Genomic DNA, 27,333 nt, shown 5'->3' with positions numbered 1-27,333 from the left:
CATTAGGATTTCTCTTTTTATGCATAAGCTCTAAGATAATTGAACTAGGTCCTCAAAAAGATAATAAAATGCATCAATTGATATAATTTTTGAAACAAATGGGTTGAGTGTTCTGTAATCTCTGCACTTAGTTTAAAAAAATCTTCATGGAAAAGAATTAAGTGAAGACCCTTATGACATGATCATGCAGAAAGATGGGATATTTGATATCTAGGAAAGAGACAAGCATTATTGTCCACCATGATACTTTCCACATTATCTGATTTCAGCCACACAATCCTGTGAGTTGGGTACTCTTATACTTACTTTTGAGGATGAAAAACTAAAGCTGAGAGAGGTTAAGAAACAAAACCAGGGCATTTCCAAATTTCCAGTCCTGCTTTGAGTGACTCCATCACCCAGGCTGTCAAGACAGTATAAATAATCATTGAATAAAAGAAGGAAAACTACAGTCAACAACCCAACCACATCACGTTTATGAAAAGCCTCCTGGATTTCTAGGACTGGGGTCACTTGCAGAGGTCATTTATTTAATTTTCTAGCCATCAGGAAGTACCACCCTTATATTCTAAAGACAGGTAACATATATTATCTTCTCAAATTGCCAGGTGCCCTATCCTGAGCTTAGCATCCCTGAGTTCTTTATTCAGATATGACCTATGAAAGCAAAGATAAACTCTTAAATTTTCTGTTTGATCAAGTACTACAGTGCATGGCTGTCAAGAAAAAAAAATAGTTCTTTTTTTCCTGGAATGTGCTCAGTATGTACAGACTGGACACTGAAGAAATAACAAATCTTGACTTTGTAACCTTGAAAACAGCCCATGAGCCCAGCTCTAGCACCATGCTTGCTAGATTCACATCATTTTTCACATCGAGTGCCAATCTGTGTGTATCAGCCTGTCTGCCTCAAGAGATTGAGAGCTTTTTGAAGACAGGGATTATATCTTTTAGTTTATTATTTCCAGTTCCTACTTCAGTTACAAGAACATGGTAGGTTGTGTGTAAATGGTGGCTCAGGGAAAGAAAGAATGAATGAATGAATTTGTTACCTCTAACTATAATTTTGTAGCATTTAATATAAATACTGAAAATGTAAACTTCAACACAGGGTGAAACTTTATTAAGTCACTTCATATTTGTTAAAATTGTTACAACACCTTAATTACCTTAGGAAGATAGGGCTAAAGATTACTTTGTATTGAGCATCTGTATATGAGCTAGAGCCAGAGTTAACTTTGTCAGTATGATTCATTTAAAACTGGAAAGAGAATGGATTTGGACATCCATCCACATTCAAGAAAATGTTTAATGCTATGCTCCAGGTGCACTTCCATCTGGTGGGAGTTTCATAATCTGCAAAACATCTCAAAAGGTATGGGTCAGAATATTATCTATAGCCCATGAGGAGGAACCAAAAGTCCTTGACTTTGCTTAATGGCTAAACAACGATTATTTTGTCTTGTTTGACTGCTTTCCATTGCTTCTGCATCTTCTCATTTCTCTGATTAATTTATTCTTTGGCTGAAGTTCTTCTACAGACAAAAGGAAGATGTGGAGGATATGGGGTAGGGGTGGTCTGTCCTGGGAAGATTGCTCTGTTACAAAAGCCTGGGGTATGATAAGTAAGGGTGGTGTGACCTACCGCATGGGAACTGTAGTTAATAATACTGTAGTATTGTATATTTGAAAGTTGCTAAGAGAATAGATCTTCAACGTTTTCATCATAAGAAAAACAATTGTGACCATGCATGGTGATAGATGTTATAACTAGTCTTATTGTGGTGATCGTTTCACAATATATACAGATATCGAATCATTATGCTGTACACCCTGAATATAATATTATATGTCAATTATATGTAAACTTTAAAAAAAAGTGTGGTATGAAGACAATTCTGAAATATATACATTCAACTTTTCAACATAGTGCTTTCCTTTCAGTTTAATGTGTAAGTTAGAACAGTGGTTCTCAGTTGGGGGGTGGGTGACACCTCGTCCCTAAGGAGATCATGTGTGTGTTTGGGAAGGTTGTCTCAATGATGTGGCACTGTTGACACTTAGTAGGTAGGGTCATAAGGAAGAACTGATAGAGTTAGAAATTACCTGAACCTAGAACCTAACTGTGGACATATTTTTAATCCCAGTTTTAATGAACAGAATTTTTCAGAAATGCAACCGAAGTATAAATCTAAAGATGATTGTACTTTCTTTTGCTCTGAATTTTACAGGAGATGTTCGCTGTCTCTGCTGATCTCATCATCAGTCCAGCACTGCTCATGGTATTTGAGTCACTAATAACACATACTTGCAGATGCTGCGTTCATGGTGATCATACAACTAAGTGCAGGCGTGCTACTGTTTCATTGTAGTTGTCTAGCCTGAGTATTTACGTTATGGAAACACAGATTATTTTATTATAAATTAGTTTCCTTTTATCTCTGTTATATTACAGTTTTGTTCTTATAATGATTTTTTAAAAAGAATGAATGTGCAGGTAAGTTAAATTATTCATGGATTCCATTTCAATACCGTAAATGAGGCCACAGAAAATGATGTTTCTCAGAGGAGGTGTTGTGAGTGATAGAATTGAGAAATCCCTGAGTTAAGTTCCATTTGGAGCCATAAACACCCAGAGTCGTTCATTTTCTTCTTCAAAATTTTATAGCCATTTTAACCGTAGGTAATTTAATCACCTCAGAACTGTCTCCTTTTTAAGTACTATGTGGTATTATTAACATATATATACACCCTCTTCCTGCTTTGTAATTTGTTTGAGTTTCACTAAGTCCAAAAGCAATACAAGAATGGAGGTATCTTCCTGAGGTGGTTCCCCTTATTCCTCATTTTCTGCTGCTTTTATTTTTACTTTTTTGCTCTTCTCTGAAAGAACACTGGAATCAGAACGAAGCTAATACCAGTGAGCAAAAGGGCAAAGTTACTTCTTTTAAAAGAAAAGCTCACTTTTCACCATGGTAACCAGACTATCATATGACACACATACCACGTGACCCATGAAATATGAACCCTTTCAGAAATACATTTCTACCAGCACATAATGAGCTTTCATGTTAGTGTAGTAAGGACTGGAATAAGGTGACACTTCAGGTTGATTTGGGTCAAATGAGTCCTTTGATATCTTGTAACATTTTTCTTTCACTTTGCAAGAGGTAACACTAGCATTTCATTTTTAAAAAATGCTTAATGAAAGTAAACTATATGCTATGAACACAAGGCAAATGCATTCTACCAAGTCCTAGAAATGGCACATTTCCATTTCCTTTGAGTGTTAGGACTGAGAAAAATCCCTGAGATTTCATCTTCCTTCTATTTCTCAGGCTGCGTATAGGCTGTGTATTTGTAGCTGCCTATGTACTCAAGTGAAAACAAAAACAAAACTTAAAAGTCACAGCTGAGCTTAGTGTGCCCATAACCACTGCTTTTTGTTTTGTTTTGTTTTTTGTTTTTTAATTAATTTTTATTGGAGTATGTTTGCTTTACAATGTTGTATTAGCCTCCGCTGCACAACAAAATGAATCAGCCATACACATACAGATATCCCCTTCCTTTTGGACTTCTCTCCCATTTAGGTCACCACAGTGTATTAGGTAGAGTTCCCTGTGTTATACAGTATGTTCCCATCAGTTGTCTATTTTATACATAGTATCAGTAATGTATATGTGTAAATCCCAGTCTCCCAGTTCCTCCCACCCCATCCCTTTCCCCCTTGGTATCCATACATTTGTCCTCTACGTCTGTGTCTCTATTTCTGCTTTGCAAATAAGATCATCTATACCATTTTTCTAGATTCCACATATATGCATTATTATACCATATTTGCTTTTCTTCACTCTGTATGACACTCTCTAGGTCCATCCACATCTCTACAAATGACCCAATTTCATTCCTTTTTATGGCTGAGTAATATTCCATTGTATATATGTACCGCATCTTCTTTATCCATTCATCTGTCGATGGACATTTGTTTCCATGCCTGGCTATTGTAAATAGTGCTGCTATGAACATTGGGGTGCATGTGTTTTTTTGAATTATGGTTTTATCTGGGTATATGCCCAGTAATGGGATTGCTGGGTCATACGGTAGTTCTCTTTTTAGTTTTTTTAGGAACCTCCATACTGTTCTCCATAGTGGCTGTATCAATTTACATTCCCACCAGCAGTGTATGAAGGTTCCCTTTTCTCCACACCCTCTCCAGCATTTATCGTTTGTAGATTTTTTGATGATGGCCATTCTGACCGGTGTGAAGTGATACCCCATTGTAGTTTTGATTTGCATTTCTCTAACAATTAGTGATGTTGAGCAGCTTTTCATGTGTTTGTTGGCCATCTGTATGTCTTCTTTGGAGAAATGTCTGTTTAGGTCTTCCGCCCATTTTTGGATTGGGTTGTTTGTTTTTTTGACATTGAGCTGTATGAGCTGCTTGTATATTTTGGAGATTAATCCTTTGTCAGGTGCTTGGTTTGCAAATATTTTCTCCTATTTTTTTTTAATTATGGTAGCTAAAACCTCTGGTTTTGATTTAAATGTATGATGTTTGACAAAGGACAAATAAAGCAAAGGAAGAGGGAAACGTTTTCTAAATATGCGTCACATCTTGTGAGGGGTAAAAATGAAAATGTTTCACTCAACTTTTAAATATCCTTTTGCCCTTTTCTCTTGGAAGCACCTTTTGTTCAGTGAGCTCTTTGCAATGAACATCTTTGAAAATCTCTTCTAACCATAGTACTTCCTAAGTCTACTTTCCCAAAGCCAGGGCACTTTATATCTAGTTCATCTAGTTCTGTAGGCATTCAGAAACTTAGCAGGCCCCTGAAGGCTCTGGGTAGCTTCAGATACAGTGAATCACATAAGCACCGATTTCTATAGCCAGATACTGATCTGTTTCCTTTAGGGCATCCAATGGGATATTAGTGGTTTTGAAGCCAAAAGTTTTCTTTACAAGTATATAAATCAACCTATAATATATTGATAGCTGGAACTGAGCTGGAAATTGATGGGTATGTATAATAAGCTACTTTCAAAGCTTACTCAGAAATACAATAGATATTAAATATGTTACCTACCATGGAAGTGGAAATTATTTGTTCTAGTAATCCTAATGGCAAAACCATAGAATCCTGTCATATGTTTAGTTATCAGTGAAAAATCAGGAGTTATATTTCTATTTCTCAATCCAGTTCCTCCTCCTTTTTCTTAAATGTTTCTGTTTGCATAGATTTGGGTTCACAAGATTTTAAGGAGAGGATGCAAGGAAGATAAGATTCTTATACACAGTGGAAAAAATTCACTGAAGGGCAATCAGACCAGACTATCAATGTATTGAAGATCAGAGTCATATTTCATTCAACTTGGGATTCCTTGCAGGTAGCATGGGGCTTTAGTAGGCACTCAGTAGATACTTGGTGAAATAAAATTATTTGGGTTATTATTTTATGTAAAGATTTTCCTGTTACAGTGTTAGCCTTTTGAATTATAAGAATAGTTTCACTGAGAATAATCTTACATAAGCTTATGTAACTAAGAACTAGATAATCTCTTAAAATGAATATTTAGCTACATCAAATTATACATCCAAAACTTAAAGCATAAGAAATTTTCATTTTTGCTTTAGAGATTCACATTATTATTGAATTATGCTATGTCCATCTGCTCAAGTACTAGATATATTTAGGCTCTAGTGAGCCAAAATGAAAGATTCAATGGATTATTCATCTGCCTCATGCTCTGATACATAGAAACCTTCTGATTTGTAAATTTTACCCAAAACTCATCTTCTCTCTTTGTTTCATGATAAGGAAATTATGAAATACATACTTGCGTTGAGAATAACTTTGTGATTTCCTTCTTCACTCTAAAGGAGAGAAAATGGAGTTAATAGTAGAGTGAATACTTGTGTTGATGCTTAATTTGAGAATGACTTTTCTTTTCCTAACACTAATATTGCAAGATATATAGCGAGAGAGAGAGAGAGGGAGAAAGAGAGAGAGGGTTAGTGGTTCATTTCTAGATGCATGGTCTACCTAAAACTGTGGTAATCATTAGGGCTGTTTACAAATATTTCTTTCAAGTGATCCATGGCTATATGACTTGCATTGGCCATTGAAATATGAACATTGAAGTGGGTGTCACTTCTGGACAGACAGAGATTCAGTGTGCATTTTGCACGTTTCCTCCTTTATCCCGTCTTGGTGAATATGGAAGTGTGTATTGAGATGGGTCTTGCATCATTCAGGGTCTCTCAGTGACTGTTGAGTAGAACACCCACAAGGTCCACGCTAATCCTGTGTGATGAGAATGACTTTTGTGTATTCAGCATCCGAGATTTTGGTGTTTTTGTTTTGGTTTGTTTTTGTTATAACAGCATAACCTAGCATAACCTAACATACTAAGGCTAAAATACCCATCCAGGTTATCTTTGTTTTGCACCCCTGAAAGAAAGTGCAAGTATCTGGTATGAGCATTTGTAAGAGAATCTGAGAGAATAAAAGTAAAGGTTTTTAAAATTTGAGCTACTTTGAAATGTATAGACTTTTATTTTAGGCTTCTTTTGTAAAGTCAGAAGAGAAGACAACATGTAAAAAGTTTTCTTTGATTACATTGAGTATTTACCATGCTTGATAGTTGGTGGTTATAATTTAAATTAGAAAATAACAACTACTGTATTTAGAATTCATGGTTGTTTGTAGACATCTTCGAAAAGTTTGTATAGTATTTATACTCAGAAAGATATGCTGAGCCCTAAATGTCTGTGTAGAGAGAAGTACTTTGACATATGGAAAGAGTTTCATTAAATTCTTTAATTGTATTCTCAGTGTAAGCTGGTTTTGGTTTGGGGGAGTACAGATGTATTAGATCTGCTTCTTGGCTAAGGAAAAGGCCAAAGAAAGTGGCTCTGGGCTCTTTAGTGACTAAAGGGAAAGATGTTAAAAATTCAATTCAGTGGGAGAAAAGATAGGTAAAGAATGTGTCACTTCTGAGGGGGGTATTGGGAAAACCAGGGTAACTCCTTTCCTCTTTTATTTTTGTTTGAATTCCTGGGCAACTCCAGGGAAAGAGTTGAGAACAGATGTGAGGTTGGGATTATACTGTGACAACTTTCTCATCTCAGTGGTGTGAGATGTGGAACCATGGGGGTTAGGGATCACTTAAGGGTCTCAGTGAATTTCCAGTGATCCCTTCCTGATCTGGAGCCATACTCTGTTGGCATGGTTGAATTGATTATGTGGCGATCAATTGTGAAGACCATTATTAGGGCATCTAAAATGATTGAATCCGCTGGGGTATGGTTAATTTCATAAATATTGAATGAGCCATAGTCTGCCAAATGGCTTTGCTCTGTTTATTGGACTCACAGGAAGCAAATGGGAACTTCTTCTTTTTTATTTTATTTTATTTTTTTCAGATTGAAGGGAAAAGAAAACCTCTATGTTAATCACTAGGTCTCAGTGAAGGTTGTTTTACTTATCTCTATTCAACAGTAATTAATTGAACAAGATATTATACTAGATACTGTAGGGGATAGAAAGATGAATAAAATTAGCCTCAATTTCAAGGAATTTAGAATCTAGCAGGAAATTATAATCTAGTTATATGCCTCATCTTGATATTGCTTATGACTCAGCTCCATTGATAATTATGAGAGCCTTCAAAGAATTTGGAAGTGGAAGTAAGAAGATAAAACAGGTTCCTTATTATTAAAAATTTAAGATGTTTTCAATTTGAAAAAAAGTTCATAATCTAACTCTACCACAAGAAGCAAAGCAATTTAGTCTCCCCTTATCCCTGCTACCCAACATCATTCAAATGAGTGTCCACCACGTTCTCGGGTTCAGATCACCAAATATAATCCGGCAGAAAATATTTTAAACTGCTCTGGCCTGTGATGAATAGTCTTGGAGATATAGCTGGAGATATCCAAAGTGACATCTTGGGTAGATTCTAATGGTTATGGAAATAAGGAAGTAGAGTATTTGATTTTGGTGGCTGTAGCCTAGACTTTTCTTTTGGTAATGATCAAAATTTCTAGACAAATGTGTCAGTCGAAAAGCTATACACATTGCAGAGAGCTAGATGCTCTCAATATGGTGGTACTTTTCTTTACCTGGGGACTCAGCAAGGAAGCACAGGTAGTAGACTTTACCTGGGGACTCAGCTAAGGAAACACAGGCAGTAACAGAGTCCAGAAGACCTCCTTCCCTGCCCTGCAGATTACTTACGAAAGTTCACTCAGCCAATTTACTTACTCTTTTTAAAAAAAATTTAAAAAGTTAAAGCGTTTGGAGAAATAGTTATGAATATGATAGCAGACTAGAAGCAGCAAGTGAGGTTAGAAAATTTTCCTCAGTTACTCACAGTAGTCAGAAGTGATGGTTGACAAAAACCTGGGCAACAGAGGAGAAAAATTGTGAAAAACTGATACAAGGACCACAGACTCAGCAACCTGGGACCGTTTAGTGGAGGGAAGTCGTTCATAGTTCAGCATCCCCTGAGGGTGCTGCCATTTTACAGACAGTGCTGCAGTCATCCTCTCTCTGTCCTGGGTGAAAACATCAACCTCTTCCCATTAACGTCAGCTCTGCATTCCCTCACAGAGCCCTTCGTGTGCTGGCCCTGGCCTGCCCTGCCCACCATTGTTTCCACCCACTCTGCTCCAGCCCTTGAACTTTTTCACATGATCGTCCTCAAATGGATCATTATCTCTAGGTCTTCTGGTTTCTTCTTCCTGAAATCCTTCTTGAGACTCTCTACTCGTGCTTTAATTCTCAAGTCGCTGATCCTCTTAGAGTGAGTTAAGTGACCCTGCCATGTTGGGTTCCCATCACATCCTGTATTTCCTGTATCTCACTCTACATTTGAAGGTGATGGTTAGTTTAATGGTCTTGAGCAGGGCTTGCCCAACTATGGCGCATGGACCAAATTCAGCCCCTGCCTATTTCTGTAAACAAAATGTTATTGGAACTGAGCCATGCTTATTTCTATGGCTCCTTTCACACTCTAATGGCACAACTGAGTAGTGGAGACAGATACTTTTATGTCCCACAAAAGAAAAAAAATTTACTATCTGGGCTTTTATAAAAAAAGTTTGCTGACTCAGTCTCAAGAACAAGCAACGTGTCTGCCTTCTTCACCACTGAATCTCTAATATTTGGCACATTGTTTGCACAAAGTAGACGTTCCTAACATTTTGAAGGAATGAGTTGAACATAAATGCGAGGAAAGTGGCCAAGGAAAAATGCAGATAACTATTCGACAAGTATGCTCCTGTAATCCTCAGAGCAACCCTGATAAGTAGGGGTTATTATACCCAATTTGCAATTGAGACACTGAAGTTAAGGGTGTATAAATGATTTCTGTAAATGATACAAAGCAAGTAAAAATGGATTACCTGGAGACTGACTCAGACTTCCCTTGCAGTGGGGTGCTCTGTCTTAATACGCAAGGACTGTCTCATACACCGTGGTGGTTAAGAGCAGGGTCTGGCACTAGCGTGCCCGATTTCAATCCAGGCTCCACCATTTAAAACTTCCATGACCAGAAGTCACTGAATTGCTCTGGGCCTAATTTTCCACAGCTGTAACAAGTTCTTTAACCTCCCTGGCCTTTGTCTCTACATGAGTCAGCTAATAAATGAGTCGATTTCAGCATCTCATTTGAATGTTGCGAAGTTTAAATGAGATATGATGCGTAAGTTGCTTTGAGGTGCTTGGCACATAGGAAGTGTTCAAGACATGTTAACCTTTGTTATTACAGAAAGGTGCCTCAAAATCATTGCTAATAGGTCAGAATTTTCAAGAAATTCCATTCTATTTGTAACTTACGTTTACCTAATTTCAAAGAGGATTTCCAGTGGTATTTTGCCTTGTGTTCTGTATATTCTACAAAGGTAAGAAAGTGGTTCGTGATATAGCTTATTATATCCTATTTTCTGTGTTGAGCTAAAGAAATCATCTGCTGTTGCCATTGGCATTAACTGTGCCTACTTTTTGGAATTTTCCAAATATCATATACATGGTAGCAAAATGTGATGCCTGGATCAGAGTGTGGTTTACCGCGTAAGGATTTTCTGCCGACGTTATTGCCTGTGCTACTGGCCCCAGCATTGCAGGAGCACTGTGACGCAGCCAAATTGTTCCCATTTTCACATTGCCTGAAGCTGGCATGTTTTCTTTTTACAAATGACAAGATCAAGCTACTACATAAAAAACACGGAAGTCTAGAATCTATTTACAGTTTTGGGGTTGTTCGGTTGGTTTGGTTTTTGGTTTTAGCTAAAGCATCAGCGTGTTATCAGGGCACAATAAGAAAGTTTCATAAACATTTTTTAAAGACAAAAATCTAATACTCAATGGAAATATCCTTGTCCATGCAATATAGAAATTGGCTTTGTAGTCTTCAAATCTATCCCAGCTTCTTGAAAGTTAAGCCTTATAGAGAGTTAGACTGTTTTCTTCGTCAGATCATTGTTAGAAAAACTTTATTGGACAGATCAGCTCTAATGATATGGTTAAGATTGTTCTGGCCTCATGTGATGAGAATATTAAGGTCATGAAACCAGGGTTCTAGAATTCACCCCTAACTTTGCCAGCCAGTAGGCCCCAACTCATAAATACTGAAAAAGAAATAAAGATAATATGTTCTAGTTATAACAAATCCTGTGTTTTGGTCTTAATATTGTATTACTACCTGTAAAGAAAGAGTATCAGCATATTCGTTAATTTTCCTTTATAGGCTTCAGTTGACAATTAAGAGCATTTCATTAAACATTCTCTTAATCATAATTTTATCTCTCAGTAGGAGTTGATATACTTGAATTTCACCATTTGTGTCAATTACATTGGCCTTATATTTGCCAGCAATGGATTCTCTTTAATCAGCATTTTTTTTCACGAAATGATCCTAAAGATAAAACTTTGATAGTTAAGTTAACATACATTCTAGTGGACAGTATGAAAAATACGATTATTAGACCTGTATTGATTAGCAAAAGAGAAGAACTGTGAGTCATGTGGGTTTGAAAAAGGAGGCAGAATTAGAGGCGTGGACCTTTCAACAAACAGTAATGTAGGAAGCGCTGGTTATAAACATTCTTAGCTTCTTTTTAGATATCTAGATGACAAATTAAGCTTCTCTAGGTTGAAAATCTAACCACTTATGTGTGGAGTTGAAGATTCAACCCTTCACTGACTGCTGGATAGTGATTTGACTCATTATAACTTGACTGATGACTTAACTTCCACTGATAAGTGTTTAAGGGCAAATACTCAGGCATGCTACCGAATACTGGAAATATGACTGTTATCCTGGCAAAGCAAATCTTAACTCCTGAAATAGATGCTGTTGTAGTTTCTTGACCTGGACGGCTTCAAATGCCAGGTCAGCACAGGACGGGCTAACACAAAAACAATTTGTTGAGAATATCAGCAAAGCAGTACTTCAACAACCCTAAATGATGTTGGCAGACAACTAATGAGGACAAGAAGTCATGAACTGAAGCTCCGCAGACGTGCACAAATTTGTGGATGTATTTTAACTTGCTTAGGTCCTCAGAATTGCAGCTCAAGTTTGGTCAACAATCCAGTAGATGAAGGCTTGTACTTTTCCAGACATGCTCTATTTTTGTTCACTCTGTGTGTGTGGGCAGAAGCCCTGGAAAAGCTTTTTTATCATTCCTGAAATGCAAAATGTTCTATTTAGCTTAGAAGCTCTATTCTTTGTACTAATAACTGATATTAGGCAGCTCCAGCCATTTTTAAAAATGATTTAAGAGAAAATGAACCTTGGCATTTAAGTCTCGGTAACTGAGTGGTCTGTCGTCAACTAAATTTGGGGAAGTGGCCTCAATTTTGTTTTCATTCCTTTCCTTCCTTTGAGTTGCATAACAGAATAAGTAGAATTTTTTCCACTGGTATCCACTGCTGAATTACTACTAGAGTATTTGCTGCTCTACTGAATTTTAATCAAAGGATGAATGTACATTTCAAATTATTTTAATTTCTGTCACCCTTCTCAATATTTGTTCACTTAGCTTTACATAACATCTGTGTGAGAGATTACATGAATCATGCCATCTCATTCCATGGGTGGGTTCCAGTTATCTTTGCCAGACTATCCTAAACAGCAGTGGCTTCACAAACAACCATTTTACTCTGACTCACAACTTCATGGTTTGGTAATGCAGGCAGGGCATGGCTTGGCAGTTCTTCATCATTGTCAGGCGACATCAACTGAGGTCAACTGGTAGAATTCAGCTGGCAGCTGACTGGTCTTTGCTCACAAGCCTGGCACCTTCTTGGGAACAGCTGGAAGGCTGGGCTCATACAGGCTCCCTTCCTCTTCCATTTAGTCTTGTGGGGTCTTTCCATATCATCTCTCCAGTAGGATTGTCAGACTTCTTATATGCAATTCCAGTTTCCCAGAGTGAGCCCTCCAAGAAACCCAGGTAGGAGCTACAAAGCTTCTATTGACTTAGCCCAAGAACATCATGGAGCCCACCCAAAATCAAGGAAGGGTGGCATGAACATTGCCTTTCTCTAGATGGAAGGAGTATCATAGAATTCATGGGCATCTTTAATCCACCGTAGATGGGTTAGTCAATTTCTATTCCTCTGTGATTAAACACACCAAACAAAGCCAGCCTGCTACTCATCGACCATCAGGCCATATGGCCTATAAACCTGATGTATGTTCCATCCTTCTCTTACTCCCTTCGGCCAATCAAATTATCTTCTTGAGTGTTACCTCTGGAATTTAGCCTCTGGGCATCTCTTGCATAGTCTCCTAACTAGTATCCCCAAATGATTGTACCAAAGCACGTGTGTTATGTGTCGCTTCTCATTAATGCCTCCAAGTAGCCTGTAAGGCGCAATCCAGATGCCTTAGCCTGACACACAAGGTCCTCCGTTATTTGTTCTCATTCTTCTTTTTAACCATAGCATCTGCCCTTCCCTTCCCAACTCTACCCCACCCCTGCACCGCTCACCGTGTCCCGGTGTGCTCTGGCCATGCTGTTTCCCAAACACAACATGCCCCTGCTTGACCATGTACCTTATTTAGCAGTTCTCTCCTCCTTGAATATTACCCATTACCTCCATAACCCCCTGCTGAAAGTGGACGGCCTATTCATCTTTCAAGGTTCTGTTCAAATATCACCTGCCCTGCACTCCCGTAACATGGTACTTGTGTCACCAGTGCAGGAGTGGATCATGCTTTTGCTGATGGTCATTTCTTGTGAGTTGGAGAAGTGCCAGAGCACTGTGGTTACAAGCATAGACTCTGAGCCAGAGGGACTCCTGGTTTCACAATTTATTAGCTGTACTAGGCTGAGCAGTGTCCTCTCAAAATCCACATCCTTTTAGAACCTCAGAATGCGACCTTGTTTAGACATAGGGTCATTGCAGATGTAATTAGTTGAGTTCATACTGGGGTAAGGTGGACCCTTCATCCAATATGACTGGTGTCCTTATAAGAAGAGGAGACACAGAGATAGACATGCAAGGGAAGACAAGATGAAGAGACATAGGGAGAGCCCCACGTGACCACGGAGGCCAAGATTGGAGTACTGTATCTACAAGACAAGGAACACCAAGGATTGTAGTGGCACCAGAAGCTAGGAGGAAGACATAGATTTTCCCCTAGAACTCGGTCCCACTGACACCTTGATTTCAGACTTAACAGCCTCCAACTGGGGGAGAATAAGTATTTGTTGTTTTAAGCCACCTGGTTTGCGATACTTTGTTACAGCCGCCCTAGGATATGACCTTGAGCAAGTTATGTATCCTCTCTGTGTGCCTCAGTTTTCTCATCTTTAAAATGGTCTTAATAATGAATTTTAGTAGAGTTTTTGTGTGAATTAAATGAGTCAAGAGGTAATAACTGCTTAAGACACCACCTGCATACAGTAAGTGCTTCATTCTCCAATCTGTTTTTAATGTGTTTGTGTGTATCTGCCACTAGGATGGAGAGCACGTTCTATTTGGTTTTCATACCTTATTTTGAGAAGAAATGTGACATGGCAGAAAGAGTCAATGCCGAGAAACACAAAAACCCTGAATTCAACTTAAGGATGTGGTGTTTAAGAGCCAACACGCGATTTTGAGCCTCAGTCTCCTCATCTGTAAAATGAGACAAATGGTACCGATTTTGCTGGTACCATTTTTGTTTGGTACGATTTTTGTTGTGGGAATAAGAATTACTATATATCTTACATATAATAGGTCCTCAAATAACGAGAGACCTATATACTTTCCCCAAAATCACCCAGCAAAGAACCATGAGCATTTTAATTGCTTAGAAATGCCTTTCAATTGGATGTATTAATTAATCCCTCAGTACCTGTTTAAGTGAATATTTTTGGCAATTAATTCTGTATTTTTCCCCAGAGTATTGTTTTTTAAATAGTAATTTGGTTAAACTACTCTTTTTTAAAATTTTATTTATTTAATTAATTTATTTTTGGCTGCGTTGGGTCTTTATTGCTGTGAGCGGGCTTTCTCTAGTTGCGGCGATCGGGAGCTACTCTTCGTTGTGGTGCACGGACTTCTCATTGCGGTGGCTTCTCTTGTTGTGGAGCACAAGCTCTAGGCATGTGGGCTTCAGTAGTTGCAGCACGCGGGCTCAGTAGTTGTGGCTCACGGGATTTAGAGCGCAGGCTCAGTAGTTGTGGTGCACGGGCTTAGTTGCTCCGCGGCATGTGGGATCTTTCCGAACCAGGGGCTGAACCCGTGTCCCCTGCATTGGCAGGTGGATTCTTAACCACTGTGCCACCAGGGAAGTCCCTATTTTTGTGGTTTTGAATTTTATGTCCTTTCACTTAAACTCCAAAGGTCATCCCCATCAGAGATTAGAATGCTGAGAAAAGCACATGATTTTAAAAAAATGTATCTTTCATGATTTTATGAACTAGCCATCAGTCACACCTTTTCCTGTGTTCTGTGAAGGAGGAGAAAAGGGTTTTAACATTCTTGACAAGCTTTCTGTGATGGCATCTTGATGCCAAGTTGGTTTTCTCTTGTTCTCATGACTTTATCAGCAGTCTTGCTTAGAATATTTTATTTGGTTCCTGTTGTGCTGTCACTTTTGAGACAGCCAATCAGCCTAAGTGAGGTTCACCATGGTGTGTGCCACTCAAATTTGCAATAAGAAAGTATTCGCAGCACAAGGCTGGGAGATGAAGTTAATAGAAGGAGCCTGTAAAAAGTCGCCTGGGCGAAATGTCAGAAAGAAATGCAACGCCCCATCGCATGGCCACCGTGCTCGTTAGCAAGCCTGACACAGCACAGCTGGGACGTGGCGGTAACAGCAGTGCCCACAGGGTCATCTCCCTCCTAGGCCGCTGGCTGGTGTCTCAGCTACACTGGGGCTCCACACAAGACATCGTTAGGGCTTTTGTGGCGGTGGCAGCTTTTGGTTTTGTTCTTTGGGCCCATTTGTGTCACTACCACAAATCTGAAACATGAAGACTTTTAACTATGGGGAAAACCATCACATGGCCTTAAAGAATTTTCTTAGGAGAAGAAGGGAACAATTATTTCAAGCAAGCCATGTGCTCCTATTAGAACAGCTTTCTAAGTTATTACTGAGGAAAGAAATATCTTTCACCAGTTAGATGTTATATACATACGTTAAGAGAGATGTATTAAGTGGAGTTATTTTTTAATTCTTTGGAAACTGCTTCAGAAAGATTGTGGGAAAGCCTTTTATGTCACACGAACTAATTTACTTGCAGACCAATTTCATTGGGAAAAAAATGCTCCAAATGAATCTTTTTTCCAGTTTTGATTTGTCTCTGTCAAGATGTGTGTCTCAATAAAGTTGCTAATGATGGCAGGTGAGCATAAAATTATAGGTAAAGTGGTAATTAAATGGAATTTATTTTTATAGGAATATAAAAATCATAAGGTTTTTTTTTTAATTTTTTTTTTTTTATTATTTATTTATGGCTATGTTGGGTCTTCGTTTCTGTGCGAGGGCCTTCTCCAGCTGTGGCAAGCGGGGGCCCCTCTTCATCGCGGTGCGCAGGCCTCTCACCATCGCGGCCCCTCCCGTTGCGGAGCACAGGCTCCAGACGCGCAGGCTCAGCAGTTGTGGCTCACGGGCCTAGTTGCTCCGCGGCATGTGGGATCTTCCCAGACCAGGGCTCGAACCCGTGTTCCCTGTATTGGCAGGCAGATTCTCAACCACTGCGCCACCGGGGAAGCCCCCAAAATCATAAGTTTTAAGACTAGCTTTTCCATAGAAACTACAAAGACGTCATATCCCTGGTATTTCAAAATAACAAGAGGAACACTAACATAATAACTGAAAAAAAGACAAACAGCTTGAAGAAAACTTACGAATGAATCAAGTAGTACCAAAGAAATATAAATTGAAATAATCTACTTTTCAAATTGTACAATTGCAAAGATCTTTTTAAAAGAAGAGGATTCAGTGCTGGTGGGTATGCAGCAAGATGGGCCCCCTGGAATGGGTTAAAATTGTTATAATTTTCTGGAAAACCATTTGTCAGAATGTTCATATCCATTGACCCTGTAGTTTTATTTCTAGAAATTGGTCCTAAGGAATAAGAAGAAATTCACTCAGTATTAAGTATAAATACTTCTTTCACAGAATTATAAATTGGAAAAAACTAAAAATAATTATAGAGGAATTACTAGATAGTAGTGACAAATCCATGGATTCTTATTACTGTTGATGAATATTTAGTGATAACGCGAACATGCTTATAATCCAAGTAAAAGAAACTGCAGAATTGTAGATGAAATACTATACCATAGCATAAAATTTATAATATTTTAAAAGATAGGAAAATGCATCAGAATGTTATGGTTACTTGTGGATGGCGGGATAATGGCAATTTATTATTTCATTATTAATATTTATCATACTACTCATTAATTATTATTTTACAATAAAAAAACATGTGAACATTAACATTAATTTTTCAGCCTGGAGGCATCTAGAGAGAGGTCCTCAGCTCCATGGCCCCTGTGGGTTTGGCCCTTTATGAGGCTGTGGGTTGGTCAGTTGGCATGAAGGTCTGATAAGCCATGGAGGAGAGGTCATGAATAGACCATCAGGGATGCTCCCCATGAAGAAGAGAGGCCAACAAATAGAAGCGAATATCCACCACGTAACTGCTGCAACCTCAGGTGGTGAAATAACTCTCCCTAAGGTGGAGCAAAAGTTGAGGTGGAAAAGTGTATCTGAGATGACAGTGTCAGAGGCACATGAGAAGCAGAAGGAAGGAAAGTGGGCTTCATAAAGTAGAAAGGACCGTCCTTCTCAAGAATGTTGCAAGGCACTCCAAGGGCCCCTTGTTTCCAAAGGCAGCGATTTGGGGAGAGAGATGGAGGGCTGGAATCTGCCTGATGTATTTATTGGAGACTGAGCTAGAGAATTTAATTGTGTTGCTGTTACAGTGACTTGTTCTTCATTACTGCATTCCCAGACTGGTGTGTCCTGGCAAAAATATTGAGATGTAAGAATGATGAGGATAAAACACTTAAAGTCTCTGTGTCTAACAGTAATATAATATGATTATATATGATTAATATGAGCAATAAAGTATGATTTTTGTGATTTATATTTTACAATATATTTAGAAAATGATCAATTTTAAAAAATCCTTAGAGATAGCTATAGAAAATTCAACTTCCTTCTGAAGACTATCACTTCCACATTGGATAACTGGTCTTAGGAAAAGAAGACCTAAGATGCACTTAGGTCTTAGGAGAAGATCCATAGATGCTCTTCCTGTAGGAATGAAAAAAACAAGCTTGAATAATAACAAAATACTCTAAATAAAATTTAATTTGTCCATTATATTTTGAAGATCACATATTTATTTATAAAATTAAAATTATGATTATGAAAGAAAAGTGACATTTAGACTGGGTCAGTAAATGAAAAGGCAGGAATTTATCCATTCATTTATTCCTTCATTCATCAATATTAAACAAGCATTTATTGAGCATCTGCTGTGTGTCAGGCATTGTTCAAAGAGCTAGTGTTTTGGTATAAACCTAGCAGACAAGCTCCTACTCTAATGGAGCTTATGTTCTCATGGGGCTGAGAGACATAAACCTGAAAGTATTTTCAGATAGTGATGAGCTACTCAGGGATTTTAGAGGAGAATGATGTGGTAGAGACTTCTGGGCAGCTACTCTAGGTGATGTAGTCGAAGCAAGCCCCTGGGAGAAGGAGCCTGCCATGTGCATATTTGCAGCAGGATGGGGTGGCCATTGGTGGTAGAGATAGGGGTGCCTGGGATGGAGAGGTAAGAGTGATCAGAGAGGTGGGAAGAGGCCTGGTAACACAGAGCAGTCAGCCAAGGACTTGGCTGGACTTGGTTTTGACGGCAGTGGGCAGACATTAGACAGTGTTAAAGTGGGGATGTGATGAGATCTGGTTCGTATTTTTAATAAATCACTCTGGCTGCTGGTGGAAAGTGGACTTTAGGAATGCACGAGGAGAAGAAGGGAGGATGTTGGGAGGCTATGGAATAGGTAAGTGAGCGGTGCTCATGCCTTGGATGAGGGTAGTGGAGCTGGAGACAGAGAAGTAGAGGATGTAAGTTAGAGATGCCTGTCGGTGTCAACAGAAGGAAGGGAGCCCAGGAAATACCCCGAGGGCACTACTAACATTGAGAGGTTGAGCGGACGAGAGAAGACAGCAAAGGAGACTAATAGAAAATGACGATTTGAGTGTTGTCTCTCAGAAGATGAGAGAGAAGAGTGTTTCAAAAAGGAAAGGATGAGACATAAGTCCAGGGGCCAAAGGTAAGATGCCACTGTGCAGATAAATTAGCTCAAAGCCAGGAGCCTGCTCTGAGCTTCACGACCTGGCCCATCTAACTTCCAGTCATCATATAGATGCCAGCCATCTAAAGATTGTCAGAGGATGGCTATAAGGAGGAGGAGCAAGGTGTACAAACAAGTGATCTTCCTTAACATTCATAATTTGGTAAAATTATATATAACAAGTAATTTTCCGTAATGGAGGTATAACTTTTAGCAAGAGAAACATGGTGGGAAGGAGGTGAATTGTTTCATGGAGTATTAGAATGAAAAGAAATCGCAGAGGTTATGGTCCAAAACCCCTTTCATTTTACAGATGAGGAAACTTGAGTCCCAGAGCATTTAAGAGAACTTGTTTAAGGTCACATGGCTAGTTGGTGGAAGAGCCAAAGCTATAACCTGGGTCCATGTTTCTTAGGCCAAATAGGTCCTACACACACACACACACACACACACACACACACACACACACACACTCTCTCTCTCTCTCTCTCTCTCTCTCTTTCTCTCTCTCTCTGTCTCTCTGTCTCCTGTCTCTCTGTCTCTCTCTTTCTCTCTCTCCCTCTCTCTCTCTCTCTCCCTCTCACATATGCTCACAAGTGCATACACATATGATCATGTGGTATTAGGTGATAATTATGTGCTTTTAAAGGTGATTTAAAAGAGTAATGCCAAAAAATAAGAAGCTCTCCGGTAGCATTTTTAAAAGTTTATTTGATTTATAAAATTTCAGTTAACGCTTTTCCAAGAAGTTTCTTTATAAACCGTGTTACGTTTTTGCCCTCTAAAAAAGCCTTAATTCCTTCTGATTCAAAAATGTAGCATAGGAGTTTGGGATTAACATATACATACTACTGTATATAAAATGGTTAACCAACAAGGACCTACTGTATAGCACAGGGAGCTATACTCAATATTTTGTAATAACCTATAAGGGAAAAGAATCTGAAAAAGAATATATATTTGTATACATATATATATACACACACACATACATATACATATAACTGAATCACTTTGCTTTACAAAGTGAAACTAACACAACATTGTAAATCAACTATACTTCAATTAAAAAAAAATGCTAGCATGATAGATCTCGTCATGAGGGTTTGTAATCTTATTCTTTTTTCCCATTAGGTACAAGACTTTCCCTACAATAAATATTATTAGTATTTTCTTCTGCCTTTTTATTTGTGCTTGAACATAAACTAGAGTAGACACAGATAAAATCAGATTTGTAATGTACTACAAAATCTGGTATCAGGCAAAAAGAGCAAGAAACAAATATTTAATATTTTATGCTGCAATGCCTATTAGGCTCAGTTTAGTATAATTTTATTTGCAGTTCTTGGAAAATCTGTAAAATATTTTAGACCATTGAGCATTATGCACAAGTGAGCATTTTCCTCCATCATTTTTCATTACAGTCTGCAATGGAATGAAGCATTATCATCTAGACATCTTCAGTGTTGTCACATTGCATTCAGGGTACCATTCACTTAGAACTCTGTTATCCAGGGGCTGCAACTTATATGGAGTATATCCACAAGATACGGCCCTGGATATCTTCTTCTTCCTTATGTAAAGGAGCCTGAAAACCTAAAATAGTTTTTTCTTGCCCCTGTTAAAGTACAATAAATTAATAATACCTGAAAAGAATTTGGTGACCTTTCTAACCATAGTGTAATCATAAGACAACAGGGAAAAATCTACACATCAATGAACTGGAAAAGATCAGAGCAGGGAATTGTTGGAGGGAAGAGAAAAGCTGATGACTCTTAAAGCACTTAAAATCACATCTCTTGAAAAGTAGATGCTGTACTGAAATATAATCTCCTCAGCTTCAGGTGTTTATAACAGCCCAGTCTTCCTGCATAAATCAGTGGGATCTCGTCTTTCAACTGATATGCTGACAAACTGGACTCCAAACCAGGAACAAAGTTTGAAACAAAATCTAGACTTTCACCAGTTTAATTTATGATGCTATGAAAATTTATTTCATATTTTTTTCTTATTTGTGTTTACCAAGCATTATTTTTAAAAGCCTAGAAATGCAATTGATATGTCTCTTACTGAAATTTTCAAAACAAATCATGCCTAGCAAAAGAATAGAGATGTGATCTCTTATTGCATATTCAGTAATAATAACACTAATAATAACCAGAAACTATACAGCACTTCCTATATGCAAGGCACCGTTCTAAACACTTTACAAGTATGTTAACTCATTAATCCTCACAACCAACCATATGATGAAAAGTCTATTATTAGCTCATTTTAAAATGAGGGTGAGGAATGACTGGCATTTATACTTACGAAGGCAGTTGCCATGTGGCTGACAGCGTCTTGGTGCTCCAGCCAGGTGTCAGGTCTGTGCCTCTGAGGTGGGAGAGCTGAGTTCAGGACATTGGTCCACCAGAGACCTCCTGGTGCCACATAATATCAAACAGTGAAAGCTCTCCCAGAGATCTCCATCTCAATGATAAGACCCAGCTCCACTCAACGACCAGCAAGCTACAGTGCTGGACACCCTATACCAAACAACTAGCAAGACAGGAACACAACCCCCACCCATTAGCAGAGAGGCTGCCTAAAATCATAATAAGGCCACAGACACCCCAAAACACACCACCAGACACGGTCCTGCCCACCAGAAAGACAAGATCCAGCCGCATCCACCAGAACACAGGCGCTAGTCCCCTCCACCAGGAAGCCTACATCTGAACCAACCTTAGCCACTTGGGGCAGACACCAGAAACAGTGGGAACTACGAACCTGGAGCCTGCGAAAAGGAGACCCCAAACACAGTAAGTTAAGCAAAATGAGAAGACAGAGAAACACACAGCAGATGAAGGAGCAAGGTAAAAACCCACCACACCAAACAAATGAAGAGGAAATAGGCAATCTACCTGAAAAAGAATTCAGAGTAATGATAGTAAAGATGATCCAAAATCCTGGAAATAGAATGGAGAAAATATAAGAAACGTTTAACAAGGACCTAGAAGAACTAAAGAGCAAACAAAAAATGATGAACAACACAATAAATGAAATTTAAAATTCTCTAGAAGGAATCAATAGCAGAATAACTGAGGCAGAAGAAGGGATAAGTGACCTGGAAGATAAAATAGTGGAAATAACTACTGCAGAGCAGAATAAAGAAAAAAGAATGAAAAGAATTGAGGACAGTCTCAGAGACCTCTGGAACAACATTAAATGCACTAACATTTGAATTATAGGGGTCCCAGAAGAAGAAGAGAAAAAGAAAGGGACTGAGAAAATACTTGAAGAGATTACAGTTGAAAACTTCCCTAATATGGGAAAGGAAATAGTTAATCAAGTCCAGGAAGCACAGAGAGTCCCATACAGGATAAATCCAAGGAGAAACACGGCAAGACACATATTAGTCAAACTATCAAAAAATAAACACAAAGAAAAAATATTAAAAGCAGAAAGGGAAAAACAACAAATAACATACAAGGGAATCCCCATAAGGTTAACAGTTGATCTTTCAGCAGAAATTCTGCAAGCCAGAAGGGAGTGGCAGGACATATTTAAAGTGATGAAAGGGAAAAACCTACAACCAAGATTATTCTACCCAGCAAGGATCTCATTCAGATTTGACAGAGAAATTAAAAGCTTTACAGACAAGCAAAAGCTAAGAGAATTCAGCACCACCAAACCAGCTTTACAACAAATGCTAAAGGAACTTCTCTAGGCAGGAAACACAAGAGAAGGAAAAGACCTACAAAAATAAACCCAAAACAATTAAGAAAATGGTAATAGGAACATACAGGGTGATAATTACCTTAAATGTAAATGGATTAAATGCTCCGACCAAAAGACATAGACTGGCTGAATGGATACAAAAACAAGACCCATATGTATGCTGTCTACAAGAGACCCACTTCAGACCTAGGGACACATACAGACTGAAAGTGAGGGGATGGAAAAAGATATTCCATGCAAATGGAAATCAAAAGAAAGCTGGAGTAGCAATTCTCATATCAGACAAAACAGACTTTAAAACAAAGACTATGACAAGAGACAAAGAAGGACACTACATAATGATCAAGGGATCCATCCAAGAAGAAGATATAACAGTTGTAAATATTTATGCACCCAACATAGGAGCACCTCAATACATAAGGCAAATGCTCACAGCCATAAAAGGGGAAATTGACAGTAACACAATCACAGTGTTACTATGTGTTAAAGTGGGGACTTTAACACCCCACTTTCACCAATGGACAGGTCATCCAAAATGAAAATAAATAAGGAAACACAAGCTTTAAATGATGCATTAAACAAGATGGACTTCATTGATATTTATAGGACATTCCATCCAAAAGCAACAGAATACACTTTCTTCTCAAGTGCTCGTGGAACATTCTCCAGGATAGATCATATCTTGGGTCACAAAGCAAGCCTTGGTAAATTTAATAAAACTGAAATCGTATCAAGTATCTTTTCTGACCACAATGCTATGAGACTAGATATCAATTACAGGAAAAAATCTGTAAAAAATACAAACACATGGAGGCTAAACAATACACTACTTAATAACCAAGAGATCACTGAAGAAAACAAGAGGAAATCAAAAAATACCTAGAAACAGATGACAATGAAAACACGAAAACACAAAACCTATGGGATGCAGCAAAAGCAGTTCTAAGAGGGAAGTTTACAGCAATACAATCCTACCTCAAGAAACAAGAAACATCTCAAACAACCTAACCTTACATCTAAAGCAATTAGAGAATGAAGAACAAAAGAATGCCAAAGTTAGCAGAAAGAAAGAAAGATCAGATCAGAAATAAATGAAAAAGAAATGAAGGAAACAGTAGCAAAGGTCAATAAAACTAAAAGCTGGTTCTTTGAGAAGATGATCAAAATTGATAAACCATTAGCCAGACTCATCAAGAAAAAAAAGGGAGAAGACTCAAATCAATAGAATTAGAAATGAAAAAGGAGAAGTAACAACTGACACTGCAGAAATACAAAGGATCATGAGAGATTACTACACGCAACTATATGCCAGTAAAATGGACAACCTGAAAGAAATGGACAAATTCTTAGAAAAGCACAACGTTCAGAGACTGAACCAGGAAGAAATAGAAAATATAAACAAACCAATAACAAGGACTGCAATTGAGACTGTGATTAAAAATCTTTCAACAAACAAAAGCTCAGGACCAGATGGCTTCACAGGCGAATTATATCATACATTTAGAGAAGAGCTAACACCTATCCTTCTCAAACTCTTCCAAAATATACAGAGGGAGGAACACTCCCAAACTCATTCTACAAGGCCACCATCACCCTGATACCAGAACCAGACAAAGATGTCACAAAGAAAGAAAACTATTGGCCAATATCACTGATGAACATAGATGCAAAAACCCTCAACAAAATACTAGCAAACAGAATCCAACAGCACATTAAAAGGATCATACACCATGATCAAGTGGGGTTTATCCAAGGAATGCAAGGATTCTCCAATATATGCCAATCAATCAATGTGATACAGCAGATTAACAAATTGAAGGATAAAAACCATATGATCATCTCAATAGATGCAGAAAAAGCTTTCAACAAAATTCAACACCCATTTATGATAAAAACCCTCCAGAAAGTAGGCATAGAGGGAACTTTCCTCAACATAATAAAGGCCATATATGACAAACCCACAGCCAACATCGTTCTAAATGGTGAAATACTGAAACCATTTCCACTAAGATCAGGAGCAAGACAAGGTTTCCCACTCTCACCACTATTATTCAACATAGTTTTGGAAGTTTTAGCCACAGCAATCAGAGAAGAAAAAGAAATAAAAGGAATCCAAATTGGAAAGAAGAAGTAAAGCTGTCACTGTTTGCAGATGACATGGTACTATACATAGAGAATCCTAAAGACTCTACCAGAAAACTACTAGAGCTAATCAATGAATTTAGTAAAGTAGCAGGATACAAAATTAATGCACAGAAATCTCTTGCATTCCTATACACTAATGATGAAAAATCTGAAAGAGAAATTAGGAAACACTCCCATTTACCATTGCAACAAAAAGAAGAAAATACCTAGGAATAAACCTACCTAAGGAGACAAAAGACCTGTATGCAGAAAACTGTAAGACACTGATGAAAGAAATTAAAGATGATGCAAACAGATGGAAAGCTATACAATGTTCTTAGATTGGAAGAATCAACATTGTGAAAATGACTATACTACCCAAAGCAATCTACAGATTCAATGCAATCCCTATCAAACTACCAATGGCATTTTTCACAAGATTAGAACAAAAAATTTCACAATTTGTTTGGAAACACAGAAGACCCCCGAATAGCCAAAGCAATATTGAGAAAGAAAAACGGAGCTGGAGGAATCAGACTCCCTGACTTCAGACTATACTACAAAGCTACAGTAATCAAGACAGTATGGTACTGGCACAAAAACAGAAATACAGATCAATGGAACAGGATAGAAAGCACAGAGGTAAACCCACATGCATATGGTCACCTTATATTTGATAAAGAAGGCAAGAATATACAATGGAGAAAAAACAGCTTCTTCAGTAAGTGGTGCTGGGAAAACTGGACAGCTACATGCAAAAGACTGAAATTAGAACACTCCCTAACACCATACACAAAAATAAACTCAAAATGGATTAAAGACCTAAATGTAAGGCCAGACACTATAAAACTCTTAGAGGAAAACATAGGCTGAACACTATATGACATAAATCACAGCAAGATCCTTTTTGACCCACCTCCTAGAGAAATGGAAATAAAAACCAAAATAAACAAATGGGACCTAATGAAACTTAAAAGCTTTTGCACAGCAAAGGAAACCATAAACAAGACGAAAAGACAACCCTCAGAATGGGAGAAAATATTTGCAAATGAAGCAACTGACAAAGGATTAATCTCCAAAATTTACAAGCAGCTCATGCAGCTCAATATCAAAAAACAAACAACCCAATCCAAAAATGGGCAGAAGACCTAAATAGACATTTCTCCAAAGAAGATATACAGATTGCCAACAAACATATGAAAGGATGCTCAACATCACTAATCATTACAGAAATGCAAATCAAAACTACAATGAGGTATCACCTCACACCGGTCAGAATGGCCATCATCAAAAAATCTACAAACAGTAAATGCTGGAAAGGGTGTGCAGAAAAGGGAACCCTCTTGCACTGTTGGTGGGAATGCAAATTGATGCAGCCACTATGGAGAACAGTATGGAGGTTCCTTACAAAACTAAAACTAGAACTACCATATGACCCAGCAATCCCACTACTGGGCATATACCCTGAGAAAACCATAATTCAAAAAGAGTCACGTACCACAATGTTCATTGCAGCTCTATTTACCATAGCTAGGACATGGAAGCAACCTAAGTGTCCATTGACAGATGAATGGATAAAGAAGATGTGGCATATATATACAATGGAATATTACTCAGCCATAAAAAGAAACGAAATTGAACTGTTTGTAGTGAGGTGGATGGGTCTAGAGTCTGTCATACAGAGTGAAGTTAAGTTAGAAAGAGAAAAACAAATACTGTATGCTAACACATATATATGGAATCTAAAAAAAAAAAAAGGTTATAAAGAGCCTAGGGGCAGGACAGGAATAAAGACGCACATGTAGAGCACGGACTTGAGGACACGGGGAGGGGGAAGGGTAAGCTGGGACGAAGTGAGAGAGTGGCATGGACTTATATATACTACCAAATGTAAAATAGATAGCTAGTGGGAAGCAGCCACATAGCACAGGGATATCAGCTGGGTGCTTTTTGACGACCTAGAGGGGTGAGATAGGGAGGGTGGGAGGGAGACACAAGCGGGAGGAGATATGGGGATATATGTATATGTATAGCTGATTCACTTTGTTATACAGCAGAAACTAACACACCATCGTAAAGCAATTATACTCCAATAAAGATGTTAAAAATAAATAAATAAAATGATGGTGAAGGATTAAGACATCATTAAATTAAAAATGAAATCATTCCAAAGGAAAATAAAATCAACATTTAGATTGCGTCAATTCAGAAGACAAATGGTTTACATAACACAGGATTTTTGTAATTTAAAACATGCCAGAATAAGACTGGCAGCTTGGGTCATGAGGGGATAACAGGGTGACTTAGGCCAAATCCAGTGAGATCAGATTTGTAGGGAAAATAATTTTGTCTCAAATCAGTAATGACAGGCTGACCTTGGGTTTAAGAAATCACCTTTAGAACACTGCTTTCTTCACTGGTACTGATTAACGGTAGATTTGCTCAAAGAATCGAGGTGTGTTATGTTGAGATTACTATAAATTCATGTATCTGTCGTTTTACGGGGAGCACAGAGCACTGAATAAACAAAAAAAATTATGTGCTATAAATCTTAAAAATGAGACCATATTTCAATTCTCAGAATGTTGTATTTTCTTATAAATTCCTGACAATTATGCATCTGCTGGATCTTAAAACATCATTTTCAAAGTTGATTGCTATTCCAAAA

The 27,333-nt window shown here is 38.1% G+C and overlaps 1 protein-coding gene across 1 annotated transcript in view; it reads left to right on the top strand.

Annotated features, from left to right (window-relative positions):
* The window catches only part of KCNB2 (potassium voltage-gated channel subfamily B member 2), a 403,794-nt gene that overhangs the window by 48,125 nt on the left and 328,336 nt on the right, over positions 1 to 27,333 (top strand). The window lies entirely within an intron of this gene.

This window comes from Balaenoptera borealis (genome assembly GCF_965194805.1).
Source record: "Balaenoptera borealis genome assembly, chromosome: 17".
Taxonomy (NCBI): Eukaryota; Metazoa; Chordata; class Mammalia; order Artiodactyla; family Balaenopteridae; genus Balaenoptera; species Balaenoptera borealis.
This window is presented reverse-complemented; position numbering and strand designations above follow the sequence as displayed.